This window comes from Leptosomus discolor, chromosome 14 (assembly GCF_034619465.1).
Source record: "Leptosomus discolor isolate bLepDis1 chromosome 14, bLepDis1.hap2, whole genome shotgun sequence".
Taxonomy (NCBI): Eukaryota; Metazoa; Chordata; class Aves; order Leptosomiformes; family Leptosomidae; genus Leptosomus; species Leptosomus discolor.
The window spans coordinates 7,832,801-7,849,574 of record NC_141404.1 but is presented as its reverse complement, the minus strand read 5'-3'; positions in this window follow the sequence as shown (position 1 = coordinate 7,849,574).

Genomic DNA, 16,774 nt, shown 5'->3' with positions numbered 1-16,774 from the left:
GACTGATTTATGTGAAGCTGATATTATACTTAATACAAAAGTGGGCCACTGATGTTGGCAATTGCTTTCTTAACTTGCCACTTGTCTTCATTCAAGAAATTTGTGGCTAATTTTGGAGGTTTTGATCTAGGTGACCTTAGGCAAGTCCAGTAAGGACATGGCAGCAATGGCAACGATATAATTAATGTATGGTTCATCTCCCTGTTTGTGCTCTAATAGCTGTTAAAGTGAAGAGTAAAGATTCTTTTCATACACTATATGTGATAATTAGTCACAAAGACTGTTTTATCTATTTTTTAACAATTAGTTTTTCTTGGCACATTGTAATGGATTCTGTAGTCTTCATCTAATCAGCAAGTTTAAAATGGTCATTTAAAGACTGTGAACCATAAAGATTAAAAAATACAAATACTAATAACTTCCTATGATTAAAAAAATCAATTGGATAGGAAATTAGTTTTATCCCAGTGAAACTGCACAGTATATGAGAAGACATAAAGATATACAAATGTAATCAATGCCAAAATTTAAGACATCTTTAGGAGACATTAGTGAAAATGTATGCAAATAATATTAATTTGTTTGTCTTTTTATTGTACTGCAGAATACAGTCTTCTAAAATCCTCAAATAACGTAAGGGTTTTCACTGAGACTGCTGCTTTATAAATATTTGTATTTTCTCTTTGGAAATAGAAGTACTTAGAAATTTGAGCTCTGCTTGGCTACTGTGTTAACCTCTATTTTCCTGAGAACAGGAAAAAAATAATTTAAGGCGCTCTGATTTTTTTTTTTTTCTCTCGTTTTCTCTTCTGAACATAAAAAGGTTAAGTACGGAATCTTTTTTGGAGAGTGTCTGTTACTTCTTGGTGTTTATTTCTGCCAACATTATTAAAATAGTAGACAAACCTCTGTGTTTTCAAATTAGTACTTCTTAGTGAAAAAAATCAGATATGCCATTGTGACTTCCCCATTCTCTCTGGTTTTGGTCAAAACTGGGCTTCACTGTAAGGTATGCAAATACAGTAAGAACACAGGACTTCATTGTTTTAAACTGACCTGAGACAACCCTCTGGCTCTTCTATATTAATACACAGAAAATTCCAATTCCCTGTATTTTGAAATTAAATCTAAGCCACGGAGTTCTTTGTAGACAGGGGATGAGTTGCTTTTTCCTGTGCTCAGAAAGTAGACAACATTGGGATTGACGAAAAGGATACCTGTTGCAATGTATTAAAAAAGTTCATTCATAATGTAGTGGTAGTTGGCATATAGTTCTTTTACACTGTATCAGTAATGCTAATAAATCCTACAGTAGACTCAACACAGTAGAAAAACAGAAAACTGCTACATCATATTTGCACTGCATTAGAAACAGCAGGAATCATTTCTGTAAGCACTGCCAGATATTCTCAAAGATTTCAGTTACCTTTACTACATGCTAGAGGCGCTAATTTGAAAATGGAACTAATGCTTCATGCATTCTGAATCTGTTTTGTAAAACAATATAAAAGGTTACTGTTTTGCTATGTATCAAACATAACACAGCTTTTCTGAGGCTATGACATTGTTTTCTCAAATCTACAGTCAGTACTTTAAATTAATATAAACTGACTGTTTGAACAGAGAATTCTCTGAAAGCCAACAGAATGAGACTTATCATGTCGTTGGATGTTTTCCAGTGACTAATAATCTGCATTACTTGGGTCAAAAGTCTTGAAGAACAAAAAATACAATGACTTGCAGGGGCAGCCTCTTCATTTTCTACCTGCAGGAGCTCTTTAACATCAGCTTTTCGAATTAGTGGTTCTTGAATGTTGCTGAAAGACTGCTGTTGTAACAAATGGGCAGGTCTCAAAAAAAAAAAAAAAAATAACACTGGTTCTGTTGAATGCTTTTACAGGCTCTTTCAACATCAGCTTGATCTCTTAGTGGAAGCAAAACTATGTAACTACTGTCATGTATGAACACATTCCAGACTTGAGCTGTGCAAGGGAATTCACTCTAGAAAATTGTTATTGTTTTTCCAAGGACTTGATTGCCCCCAGTTGTCCAAAATTGGCCTTGTGATCCAAGAAGTCTCTTCCAGTTATATTTCTGTACAAGTGTAATGAAACATTGCCTTTGTGGAGTTGTTTCCAGACTTGAGCTTTGTTTCAAATGCTGTGTAGAAGTCTCAATTATACAAAAAGTAATATCTATAAAATTCCTTGTTAAGATCCAGTGAGACTATGAATGTGTTTGAATTGGGATATTTTCTTGATTTGTTTTTCTAAAGTGTTTTCTTTGTGTTTCTGCTCTTTCTCTCTCTTGCATGTTCGCTTCAGTTTTATATTCACTGTTATTGGCAGCAGTTTGATTACAAAACCAGGTAATAGTTTTACAACAGCACTCCCTTAAACTCACCAATTATACTTGCATAAAGAGACTGAGTATCCTTGCTTGCTGTGTTTCCAAACACACCTCATGTGGACTGGAAGGAATAGCTACATTTCCAACAAAGGTGTTCCAGTCAGATATGGACACCTGGCTTGAAATAACGGTGGCTGGAAGTCAGCACTAAACTAGAAAGAATACCGAAGTGCATTTCTTTCCTTCCTCAGGATGACCTTGAGATTTTTGCTGTTCCAAATGTAGGGAAGGCACAGCAAAAATGCAAGACATAGTACTAAATCCAAATGATGTGCATGTGGGGAGGTGCAGAGTCATGCTAGGGCTTTATCATTTGTGCAGGCAATGTTCTACCACTTTAAACAAAATACTTTATTTGCACATCCTGCTAGCAGAATATAAATGTATTAACACAAAATGATCTGAAAGTAAATTTCAGCTGGAAGTAAATGAGCTGACTCCAGCTTTGACCAAGTTAAATCTAAATCAATCCTAGATAAGCACTAATTAGGTCAGATCCTGTTCATCTCTTGAGGCCAAATCCCACAAATCTTTTTTATATGCTGACTTTAGAGTTGCTGCTCCTGTTAGTTTGATGAACAGGATTTGATACTCTAGCCATGACGTTTGTCAGCAACTGCAAAACCCAGCATAAGCGTGGGACCTATTTTGGCTAATGAACACCCTGATTGTCTCATAGAATTATAGAACGGTTTGGGTTGGAAGGGACCTTAAAGATCATCTAGTTCCACCCCCTGCTGCCATGGACAGGGACACCTTCCATTAGACCAGGTTGCTCCAAGCCCCATCCAGCCTGGCCTTGAACACTGTCAGGGAGGGGGCAGCCACAGCTTCTCTGGGCAACCTGTGCCAGTGCCTCATTATCCTCACAGTGAAGAGCTTCTTCCTAATATCTAATGTAATTCTACCCTCTTTCAGTTTGAAACAATTACCCCCCATCTATCACTACATGTCCTTGTAAAACATCTCTCCCCACCTTTCCTGTAGCCCCCTTTAAGCACTGGAAGGCCACTATAAGGTCTCTCTGGAGCCTTCTCTTCTCCAGGCTGAACAACCCCACCTCTCTCAACCTGTCTTCACAGGAAAGGTGTTCCAGTCCCCTGATCATCTTTGTGGCCCTCTGGAACTGCTTCAACAGGTCCATGTCCTTCTTGTGTTGGGGGCCTCAGAGCTGAACACAGTTTTCCAGGCAGGGTCTCATAAGAGCAGAGTAGAGGGAAAGAATCATCATCTCCCTCAACCTGATGGTCATGGGTTTTTTTGGTTTTTTTTTTTTTTTGATACAGCCCAGGATACGCTTGGCTTTCTGGGCTGCAAACATACATTGCCAGGTCATTGTGACCTTCTCATCAACCAACACCCCGAAGTCCTCCTCAGGGCTGCTTTCAATTCATTCTCTGCCCAGCCTGTATTTGTGCTTGCGATTGCCCTGACCCACGTGGACTTGGCCTTGTTGAACTTCAAGAGGCTCACACAGGCCCACCTCTCCAGCCTGTCCAGGTCCGTCTGGATGGACTTCTTTCCCTCCAGTGTGTCAACGTCACCATACAGCTTGGTGTCATCAGCAAACTTGCTGATGCTCAATCCCACTGTCCGACAAAGATGTTAAACAGCACTGGTCCCAATACCTACCCATGAGGAATGCCACTTGTCACTGGTCTCCACTTGACCATCAAGCTGTTGACTTCAACTCTTTGAGTGCAACCATCCGGCCAATTCCTGGTCCATCTGTCAAATCCATGTCTCTGCAATTTAGAGACAAAGATGTCATGTGGCACGTTGTCAAATGCTTTGCACAAGTCCAGGTAGACGATGTCAAAGTGTTCTATTAGTAAGCTGATGGACAAGGTTTTGTTATCAATTCAGTTAGCTTTCCTATAATCTTACACTATTTTTCAGATAGCCTTGAACCACAGCTTTCTGAAAGTGACAGATGATTTATTATTGCTCCAAGTAGCTGCTGAATTTGCTCATTAACAGTTATTGATACCATAACACTTTTTGCTATAACAGGCTTTCTTTTGATTATCAGAACTTCTTTTAGCTTGGGTTCTCAAGAGCTTACTCATAGCAGCTTAATCAATATTTTGCTGTCTCTATTTTTATTTTTTTTTTTAAATAATTTGCCCCATTTTTCTTTATTTACTAGAATGTCTACTGGAATCAAAAGAACAATTTCCTCATTTTATTCTCCTGGAAAAGTTTTCAGAAGTTCCAGTGACTCTTTGCAGTAGCTATGAATATAAAGTTCTATGTATGATCTGTTTCTTGGATACCTATTTGAAATTCTCAAAGCAATTGAAAGTTATTGTATTTATTTTCATCAAGCAAACCGTGTGCAAATAACATATGGGGATGAATCCGACATATTGTGATATAACTGCCTTTGAAAACTAGGCTTTATTCTGAATCCTTAAACATAAACCAAACTAAAACATTCAGCACAGCAGGTTTTTCCCAGCAAGCACTAAGTTAATCAGTAATGATTTTTGTTATTTTTATTTGTTTGATATGACTTTTAATTTTAAAAAAGTTGTTAACATTTTTCCATTCACTTAAATGGGAATGGGATTGGACTAATAGCTAGAATTTTTTATAAGAAGTTTGCATACAACTAATCTGGAGGAGCTGTAAGTACTACTAGTTATTCCAATTGTTTGGTTTGCCTTGTTATTGCAGTTTTTATAATTAAATGTTTTCAATTTCATTTGTGTTAGAGCTTTGTTTTTCATAATTCTTAAAATGCATTTTTATAGCAAGGCATTTCTCTTGGGTTTAAGTCATTGTAAAAAGTAATCTCAAGCATGCCATTCTTTCCTCAAGTTTTCCATAATTAGTGCTACTTCTTTCTATCAGTATCATGTGGAGTCTTTTCTGTTGCTCTGTGCCTCTTTGGGAGGGGGAATTCTTTTATTTTCTGTTTGTGAAAGAAGGGAAAAATAGAGTTGATTTGGCTCTTTTCTTTACAGTCAAAAAACTGCCCAAAGTTTAGTTGGCAAAAACAGGAGTGAAGATCAGTTAGAGCGAAGAACTCCTTAGATGCATCTAGATTTACCTCACCACTAGTTTTAAGAATCAGTCTTTCCCCTCCAGATTTGTCAGTTCAGATTAAAAGCGGGCATCAATTTTTGTATCAGTAAAAGAGAAATCTGATTAAATAAATCAGATTCAGCACTTCTATGGTTGGTCAGTTTAGCCTAAAGCAAAATTCAACAAAATGCTCCAGCATTAGCTTCAGCAGGCTAAAGTTAGTGTTCATGTAGTCCTCAGCAATTTGAGCAAACAAAATTGCGGTCTTAAAGCTCTTTACTATATTTTATCCTTTTATATTTAAATATGGATATGTATCTGTAAAAGTTATTCCAAATTTCTAGCTTCACAGCACATAAGATAATGAGAATATATTTTTTGGGAATGAATGTCTATACTACTGTTTGAGAGACTTCTTGACACAGGTTTCCTAGGCTACAAAACAGAGATTCTTCGAAGTTGCAATATGGTAATGATCATTCATCTGTTTGTACATACACAAACATAACGTACGTCTCTCCCTTCTTATAAGACGAATGCTCCTGTATTTTCATTAACTCCTTGGCAATGAACTCTGTTCTCCTTTGTTTTGTACCTAGTGAACTACAACTGGCTGTCTACATTTAGCCTGTACCTGGGGCTAAACTATAACAATTGCTCTATCACCTGAGGACCCCTCACCAGCCAGGGTGGGGAACTGGGAAAAGGAGAGCAGACCCATGGCTTAAAGTGAAAACAGATTTAATGAAACCGAACGAGTACCGAGAAAGGTATACAGTTATACTCAGCCAAATGAACATGTGGCCATCATAATCAAAAGGAGAGCAGTCCACAGGATGGACCCCAGCAGGAACCCCACAGGAGCTCCCTCCTCAGCAAACCTTCCCCCTTTGTAATGCCCATGACATTATGGTGTGGGCTACACCTGTAGCTAACTCGGGTCAGCTGCCTTGGCTGACTCGAAACTGCCAACAGCCTGCCTGTGATTCTATCCCAGCCAAACCAGGACACTGGCTTAATCTAGAAAAGTGCTAATGTGCAAGTGTGTTCATCGTAGAGTCTGAAAATGTGGATGATAAAAAAAAAAAGTTCTGTAATCTTTAGGTTTTGTTTTGCTGATCTTCATAATGTGTAGTGGCTACAAGGAGGAACATGGATCAGTATTTTGTTTGCACCACATTGCAGGTATCCGAGTTAGGTTTCTGTATGGACCCTTTCAATGAATTGAACCAGAATTGGTTTAAGGCATATTTCCAATTATTCCAAACTTATCCTAGGGGAAAAAGTTTGGGTTTTCAGCCAATCTAATAATGAGAAGACATAATGATGGCTTAGAAATAACGTTGTTCATCAGGCTTGCAGTTTTACTGTGTACTCTGTGACTGGAGCTGAAAACTCAGCACTTAATTCTATCAGACAACAGAACCCCTTTTATTAAACAGACATTGGTTTTCTATCACAGTGTGATGATGGTCTGGGATGAATAGTTGACATCTGAATAAGACTGAATGAATTGCTTATTATTGTTCAATATTCGAAGAAGGGGCCATACAATTTTTCACTGAAACATTGAAAGGCTCTGTAAGGAACCCAGTGAAACATTGCCACTCTAAGGTCCTCCTGGACAATATTTCCCATTGCTGTCCTGTTTTGAATTATTTCTGTTATAAATTAGTTTCTTTTCCCCTTTAAGAAAGATTATGTTTCCTTTGAGGAAGATGGAATTAGTCCATTACAAGAGCAGAGGGAAGGTTGTTTTTGTTTTTTTAAATAGTCTCAGTGGATTCGGTCTAATCCTTAAATCTGTGAAGTAGATAATAGGATGTTTTTCCCAGTGCACAGTGATGCCTGCTTAAGTGTTTCTAGAGAATTACACAAATAGGGTTTGAAGCAGGTGAATATTCTCTTCAAGCTTCACACCATCTAAACATACATCTTCTCTAGGATTTAGCTTTTCTTTAACATCAGCAATGCAGAGAGGAGTTCAAAACCCAATGCGTTTCAAGGACTGATGTATCAGTCTGGACTCTGTAAATCACACCTTAAGTAATGGCATGACAAGGCACGTCAGATGCAACTTTTTAGACAAGACTGGTTGCTTATTTCATGAAGAATCCCTTTTTTATGTTTCCATGCATTCCTGCCACCAGGGAAACCTACTGATCCTAAGCTATTCTGCAGATGGTTTTACTTACTGGGGAGTGAATTTGGTTTTTGTGTCAAGCTTGTGACGTATGTCTCTGAAATTTTTAGTGTGAATGACCTGCTGGCTGACAAGAAGTAGGTCTATTGCAGGCAGAAGATTAGAACAGAATTGTTCTGCCTCATGGCCCAGGCTTTTAACTACCCAAGAAAGCAACTATCTTCCCCATTCTGTGAAGCTGTTATAAAAAGTATCTTTTTTTTTTTTTTTTTTTCCCCACAGCTGTCAAAATGGTACTTAGTAGGTTTATCCAACGAACTGTGAACTGGAGGTATAGTCACCAAGCTGATCCTGTTTTAATCATTGACCTTAAATGGAAAGAAGGGAAAGATCAAAGAAATATTTTTTTTCTGATCTTTGAAAAGCTGCCAAAACTAACAAAGTTGAATTCATTTGGGACAAAGGAGATGCTTTTGTTTTTTCTGCCTCTTTCAGCTTAGTCGTATTTTGGATGGCACTCAGCTATTGCAGTTGGAATACAAAACAACTCTGCATCAAATCCCTCTGAAAGCTAGGTCTGTCTTATGTAATTGTAGTGCCACCCAGAAAATACTTGTTTGTGTATCTTACATGTGTATACTTCTTATGTTCCTGGTAAATAGCCCAAATTCACACAGTGATTTTTTTTTTTTTTTTTTGGTTAGGGTAAATTGTTGGAGAGATAATTTGACTTTCTTGCACTTCTTTAGCTTGACCACGAGACATCAACCTAAATCAATCCAAATGCACCTACTTTTTAAAACGGCAGAGGTGAATTTTTAAATGTGAATCTGGTTTTTGGTATCAGACAGACTGCTGACATGAAAACCCCTGGAACTATTACTTGTATCTTTATGCTCAGTGCTCTGAGGGACATACACCTGTTCAGTTTGGCAGCCTCATATACATAAACATGGCACAGCCTGTCCAATATTCATGTATTCTTCACGTTCAGTACATTGGGAATAAACCTTAAAGCAAAGCCATTTTTCTTAAAAGGTCATTAAAGCTTTCCAGAGGCCAGAACTGTTTCGTAAGGTTCATGTAGTGAGTGAAGTGGTGCCACATTGGTGATTAATGTAGATTAAATAGTGTGGGCTGATTTTGTATGATCTAAAGCAATCTCATCCCATATTGTCTGCCGTGGGACTTTGCTGCAACTTCAGTTCTCGCTGTGGGCTCCTGGCTCCTCTTGAGCTAAGATGATAGATTATGAAGGTCATTTGCAAAGACTGGGAGGTGAATTGTTCATTATTGGAGAGGCTGTTAACATATTCTTTGTGCATTTGTCAATGTGGCCCAGAATATTTTATCCACTGAATTACAACTGAAATGAAAACACAAGAACAAAAATGAGCTTGGCTGAGCCATCTTTGTTTCCTTAGGTGTGTTACTGGACCTGTGATAGAATAATTTTCTTTCACAGGAGTGTAAGCATTTGAAGGATTAAATACATAAGCCCAATATTAACACTAATAGGTGGAAAGCAAGTAACTGCCTGAAGGTTTGATGGATGTTAAAATATAACGACGTGCCCCACAAGTCATCCTACAGAAAACTTGCACTTTGGTAATGTATTTATATTATGGAAAGTTTGTAGCAGGAGTGAATAGCCTTTTTGGGGATTCTTAGCAGAACGTAAGCCAGAGCTTTGCCACCACTGTTGGGGGTGCTGGGCTGCCTCTGGAAATGGGACAGCCCAGCACAGGAGTCAGCTTTTTTTTGAGGGTGGAGGAAGAGGTCTGGAGACTGCTGCTAGAGGAAGAGCGTTGACAGCTCTTCCCCAGCAGCAGCCACCCTCAAAATCCTTAAAGGCAGGTCCTCTGTCATTCCCTTAGCAGCCTTTTTCCTAAAGCATTTGTGTGCTTTTTCTTCTCTGAGCATGATCTGCTGAGGCCAAATCCTGCAGCCAAACACATGTTGTCATCTTGTCAGATACTGTATTGTCTAAGAAAGTGCATTAAAAGTGTTGGTTAACTGAATTTAAAAGGGGACCCTGGATCAAGCTAGGACTAAAATATCACAGAAGCAATTTCCTTAGTTATCTATTCAGAAGTGACTGAATATGCTTCCCCCTACCCCAAATGTAGGCCATGAGGAAGGAAGGAGAGGATTTGGATTTAAATATTAACTGGAATCCCATCTCTCCCCTGCCTCTCTTGGGTGATGGGTAACTCTGAGTCTTACTGGGAGACTACAGGGACTCATATGTAAGTCAGTCAGGCCTTTTCTTTCATTAAACAACGTACTCAGTACTGTGTTAAAGGACAAGATGAATACAGTTTTGAAATCAGTCACATTCACCCTGAAATGTAAGGGCGTTAGCCAGTATTTGATGCGGGAAACAATTTTAACTCACTAAGGACAGAACTCATACACAAAAAGGAATAATTTGAAAAGATGGTACTTCAGAAACCTGATAAAATGTGTAATTTCCACTGGAATTTGAGATGTTATTAAACAAGTTCTTGTAAGTTTGTTCTGTTATGTAAGTTTTCTAAACAGACAGGGTCTTTTTTTTTTTTCTTTCTTCTGACCCCCTTCATTTTTATTTTTATCTCTTTATAATGCACATGAAATCTAGACAGGTTATTGTCTGTAATAGTTTTTTTGAGATTTCACAGAGAACAAAGATCTTGCAGTTGTATTGAAGCCAATGTGCCTCTAAAGGTATATACATGGTTTATAGGTATATCTGTTTCTTTCCCTCATATTTATCATTTATTCATCAAAAACTGCAGCTTGGGGGAAAACAAAAAATATTTCCAAATTGTTTAGGCTGAGTTGTATGGAGGAAAACAGTTTTAAAAGCTTTAAGGCCTTTCATTAAAAATAGCACTTCAGTTTTGTGAAACTATGAACACCTTATTGAAACATGGCTAAAAATTCCAGTATTTGTTGCAACGAAGGTCTAAGACATAATTTCTTCACACAGGTCTGTTGTCAGATTGCTTGCCTCCAATTGCTGATATTTGTTACTCTGAATCTTCCTTCTTTATGCTCCTCTTTAGTTTTCAGCCTAAATGTTATACTAGTTCCAACATTGTCCTTTACTTTAAACAGTTTTTCTGCCTCCATAGTGCTTACTCCCTTGGGAATACTTATTGAAGGCAATTACATTGTCTCTGAACCTCCATTCTGCTAAGCTAAATAAACTAAGCTCATAGTTGTCTCTTGTAAGTTGAGGTCTGTGTTCCCATCATTCTTACAGACCACTCCTTCACCAGCTCCAGTTTGTCCTCAGCTATCTTGAAGAGGAACGAACACAACTGTATCTCAGTATTACTAATAATACTGCAAAAATGTCTTGTAAATCCTGTTAATAAGTCTCTCTAATTTCAGGAAATTACTTTCCTGATTCATCCTAGATGCTAATTTGTCTTTTTTTTTGAGGCAGGGATGCCACAACTTAGTGGTTCATAGCCATTTTGATACCCTTGAGGGCCTTTTCTTCCTCTGTCATGGGGAAATCAGAATGTTTTATGGAGCTCCTTCTGTTCTGATGAAAGCAAGCATCAAATACTTTCTGACCAGCCCATAAAGTTTTTGTTTAACAGGCTTCTTGATTTACTGAGAGTTTACTGACTGTTGGGCTGTATTTCTGGGGCAGCTTTGCTTGGTGATGTCCAGTCAGGTGTATAAGACTTCCCATCATGAATAATGAATTCAGAAGACCAAGTCTCAAGCAAGTAATCACCAGATCCAGGGATTCTAGTCCTCACCTACCTTGGTCTGAGGTAAACCCCCAAACTGTAGCTTAGCCATCCCAGGGCTGTTGGCACATGTGTACTAGGATTCTCTGAGGTTCAGTTTTATAATGAAATAAACCGATCTGTTTCCAAGTTAAATTTGAGATTCTCTTGGATGATGTTTTTTTTTTTTATTTTTTCATTCTCAAATGTTCCTCAGAACAGAATTCTTTCTCTAGCAATAGTAAAAATTATTGTGCTTCTGGAGTAGTATGTTAAAAGAGAAAGCCTATCTATAGTTAACTTTGAGACTGGATTAAGACACCAGCCATTTTTATGTCTCTTCATGAGTCTGCTGTTCTTAGCTGTCAGCATTTTCTTGAAGGATATCTTCATTGTACTTTGTCACCTTCATCTTTTTCTTAGCTAACACACATTTCATCTGAAAAACAAGAACCAAATATTTAGGAAGGAAGAACTTTACTTTACAACCTTGATAGTCATATTGGTAGCCATATCGCACTCATTCATCACGTACAGATTTTTATTGTCAGAATTCCTCAGTGAAGGACAATTTGTCAGTTATTGTGTTACTGTAGGGCAAATACAGTGGCTCAAAGCTTCCTTTTTAAAGCAATGCCTTATCTTATGTTCAGTAATCTTAAAATATTTGACTTCATTCTCTGTTGATTGCTTTTCTGCTACTACTGATTTTACAAACTAGAGTTCCTTCCTAGAAACACCCCCAAACAGTTGTCTGTGATCGTTCTCTATTGCCTGCTTTCTCTCTCACTACCATTTTCAACAATTCCATCAAAAACTGGTTTGATAAGGAATATCACACTGCAAGATGGTTCTCTCCTACCAAGTGAATTTAGAGGTGATGCCTAGAAAAGTGAAGCCCAGTGTAATGTTAAATGTATTTATTTCCTATACTGCATTACTGTCAACCTTCCCGAAACATTGCTCAAGAGTGAAAGTCAGTTGATTCACTTATAGGAACAGACAGCTTTTCATTGTATTGTTTATGTTCATGCGTTGTGGAATTATTATATACCAGTTAAATGTCAGGTTACACTCCACTGCCTCCTTCAAGGAATGATTGTGTATGAGTGGTAAACAATAGTGCACGTAGAATAGAGCATCACTGGAAATGTGATTGACATTTTTCACTGCCTCACTGGGTTGCCTCTTTCTTGGTTTCTTTTCTCCACTTCCCTTCCTCTCTCCTTTTGAGAGATGTTGATGGGGTTTTTTTTAGTTAGAACCTGCAAAATCAAATACACTGCTTTCTCTAGAGCACAACTTTATCTCTGTATTTCATGATTCATTTATGTTCATGAACAAAATGAGTACAACTGTCTGCTTTTATGGAGGCTTGAGACTTTTTTGTGGCAATAAGAGATAAATTGACTGAGTATAATTGAGAGAAGGATGTGATAGATTCAACTGCTCTGAGCCAGCGGAGAACTTTGCTCTCTACTAATACAGAGAGTATTTTCATGATTGTGATGTCAATTTGGAAAAGGCCTCAGATTTTTTCAAGGGAATGCCTGCTGTTCATATTCTAAAATTGGGTTACTTTAAAGATATACAGAATTGAGCGCCCAAAATATCTACGCATTATTCTGAATAATCTGGGAAGTTGGTTGCTCCAACAGGTTTGCCAAAGCTAGAGGGACAAAAGAGAGGACAGAAACACGATATAAGCTAAAGCTTTTTGAATGCTGTTGTGCAGTACTGAAAAGCTTTGAAGATGGAAGAAATAGAAATCTGGGGGTAGTAAGTCCACACAAACAAGAGAAGGCTCTGGTTCAAAGGACAAAGGAGAGCCCTAGTTTACCCAGTCCTGAACTAAATCTCCTACTGCACAGGGACTCGATTTTCTTAGTGACTGATTGCAGTTGAAGACCTTCTACTCTGTGGTATGAGAATGTAACATGTCATTGTACAGATCTGGTGAAGGCATTACATGGGTGGGAGAAGGGATTACAGGGTTTGTATGAAAACAATGTTACACAGTGAACTACCTGATTATGTGCAGAAACCAATGTTCAGGAGATTGTATTTAGTCTATATCTCATCTAAACTTAGCCACCTAAACTAGTAGTCTAGGCTGCATTTAGGGTCATTGGAGAGGGATGTGCATCACAAGAGTGTTTCATCTTTTCATGAAGCCCCCTCTGGCCTACCTGTTTCCATTGTTTATTAAGTGAACAGTGTGTAAAACTTTAGTCTAAATTATTAATTTTTAGATGGCAGAAACTGCTCTGAATTCTCTTCAGAAACAGTGTTGAGAAACAGGTATTGGTGTATTGATAAATACAGAAGAAAGTAGCTGCAGTTACTTGACACTTAATTGATACTTGTCAGCACTTTCTAGAGACTACATTTCTCTTGCTTGTAGGGCCCATCAGGGTCATTCCTGATGATAATTATTGTCACTACTGTGTAAATAATAATAATGGACTAGACAGTGAAAAAGCATACGTAAAAGAAGTAATTCATCTAGTAAAAAAAGTAGTTCATCTTCAGATATCACATAAAGTTAATTCCTCTTGAAATCTTGTTGTAAAGAGCCATTTCCCATCCCAGCTATGTAGAATACTATGCCCGGTCTGAGAGAGAACTTCCTCTGCATGGTCCTTTGCAATGGTAGACTACTCATTTGCACATTATTTACGTATAGTCTTGGGTACTGTCTTTCTATCTCCAAGGAAAAACCTATGAAAGTGGCATGCAGTGTTTTGTAAGTATTATTTGAGTTTGACATACAATTTAAATTTTATTTTCAATTTAAGATTAAGTTCAAGATTTTGCTGCTGTCCATTTTGTCTGATAGCAATTGCACTGCATCTTTAGATGTTGGGGTTTTTTGGGTTTTGTTTGGGTATTTTTTTGACCAGGCTAAAACTGTTTTGGAACTCACGTTCTGTTTTCGTACAGTACGGTTCATAGATAACTTTTTTTTCTGTACAGAAACAACAAAATAATATAGGTTTCTCTATTTTTCATAAATTAGAGTTGACATTTTTTATAAATTACAGAGTTACAGTTAGGGCAGTAGATTGGAATGCAAGAGACATGAGTATCAAGTTCTTTGTAATAACCTAGGCTTATGTAAACTTAGGCAAGTCATTGTATTTCCCTTAAATAATGACCTACCTTTGTCTTGTCTTGTGTACTTCTGAGATTAGGAGCTGTTGTGCCTCTGTACAGCACAATTCCAGCCTTGTCTGTCAAAAATTAACAGAGATCTTGAGATCTTAAGATCTGGCATAAGGCAAATAGACTTCAGTTGCAATGGATTTCAGCATTCACTGTAACATTGTATTCCTTTGAAAATTCTAGCTATAATTATCATAATAATTTTTGATGAACACCAAAATGGAACAATGGGACTAGATCAAGGGCCTCACAGCAATTGAGAAAATTATTTAGGAAAAGATTCTAGGAAATTTTATTTTCTAATGCAGCCCAAGTTCTTCCATTTCCATTTATTTGATAAAAGGACCAATCTCGTTTGAGTCTGAATTTTAGACCATGTTTTCCTTTTACTTGTAAATCTGAGTCCTATCCCTCTATGAACTTTGGCAGATGTGCAACCTTTACTATGTTAAGGTTACAAAGTCTTGTGATTTTAATATGAACTTCATTAGAATAAATGGAAAATTATAGTCACTCATTGATGAGGATTTATGGTGTGCGAGTCCTCTGTGCAGGATTTTAGGTTGAAAATTCATAATATTTTTATTGCATTTGATGGTTAATGACTTGTAAGTGTTTTCCAGGAGTTTTTTTATAAAATATTTTAGTGTACATCATGAAGGAGACTGAAAAAACCTTTGCTATATGAAGGCAAAGTGGGTTATTTTGCAAACCATCTGTCCTTTTGTTGTCCATGTAATCTCACACTTGCTGGCCTCTCTGTCAATAAAATGGTTCTATATTGAACAGTTAAACTTAATGCCAGGTAAGTAAGTGTTTTAGTGTTTCAAATTGACAAACAAGGGGTTATTTTTTTCCAAATCAAGGTAGAAAATGGATAGTGGGAAAGGGATGCAATGTTCATAAAGTGCCTTGAAAGCACTGCTTTGCTCTTAATAAGAGCTGTGAAATGTTTACCTCATTACTATTGCTATATTACTGCTGAGAGTTCATTGAATACTACAGGAAAACAAAGCACAATCTGTTAGAGATAGACTGTATCAATCCAGGCTTCCCGGCAGTATGTCGTCTTTTCTGTGACACCACGCATAGTGTACTTGTCTAACCCATAACAAATAATACAGCATATGAATTCAACCTGATCTGCAGAGGTCATGACTTCAGGATCTTCTGTTCCTTCCACAGTACATGCCCCCAATGATTTTGATAGTATATGCATGCTGAGTCTACCGAGTGTGCTGCATTAGCTGGACCAAAAGGTACACATGGCAGAGAAAGCAGGGTCTTTTATGGAAATGGTTGACCTTACCTCTGTTTTCTACTAGTGGAAAGGTGAAGTGTATTAGGTTTTACAGCTGTGCAAATATTTTAATTTGTTTGTTCTAGAAAAACCAGTGGCAAGCTCTGTAAGTGAATGATTTAAAACTGTATTAAACATTCAGCAAAAAGTGTGAGGAAAAAAAAAAAAGCTGCTGGGCTACCTGGGACTTCACAGCTCCCAGTGCTATGGAACACTATGTAGATACAACTTCTGTATATATCCAGGGGACGGTGTTGAGAGGCAGGACGTATCATTTGGACAAGGACAAAGGTCTGTGTCCTGTCAAAACATAATGCCTAGCTGTGTATAGCCCTGCCCTTTACTGTATAATCCTACCATCAGATTGTAGGTTTTTTGTATGTCCCTGCTGAGTTTTCCCCTGAAAGAGCTAAATTCATACTTTAAACCTGGGATGATGTCTTTTTAGGTTTAGTGTCTGAAGCTCTGGAAATGGATATGTTGTGAAGTGCTAAAATGGAACTAGTTTCTTCAGTCTGTGGGAAGCCCAATACAGGAATTAATTTCACTTCCTACCCTTGTGTGTGCTGTGTAAACATGGAAAGCTCTCTTATTACATTTCTACCTCTTTAATTGAAAAGTTCATACTGAAGTTACATGTGGGAATTGTTGTGAAAAGTGATTTCTTTTTTCTTGTGCTCAATAACTACAATTCCCAAGCAATTAAACTTTTCCCTGTTATACAACTATAGAATCTCTGCTAAAAATTTCATAGGATCATGTTGCCGTTACAGGAGAAATAAAACCTTTGAAAAACAAGATATTTTCCAGTAAGGCTAACCAAACATGTAAACATTACAAATTGTGTCTTGACTTTGGACACAAAAAGTGCTGGGAAATATTTCATATTGTGCTTGATCTTTTTCTGAATGCATAGAATTTTTTATTTACAGGCAGTGGCCTTGTTTGAAGGAATGGAAGCTCATGGCTCTGATGATTGATGAGTTTTGGAATAGA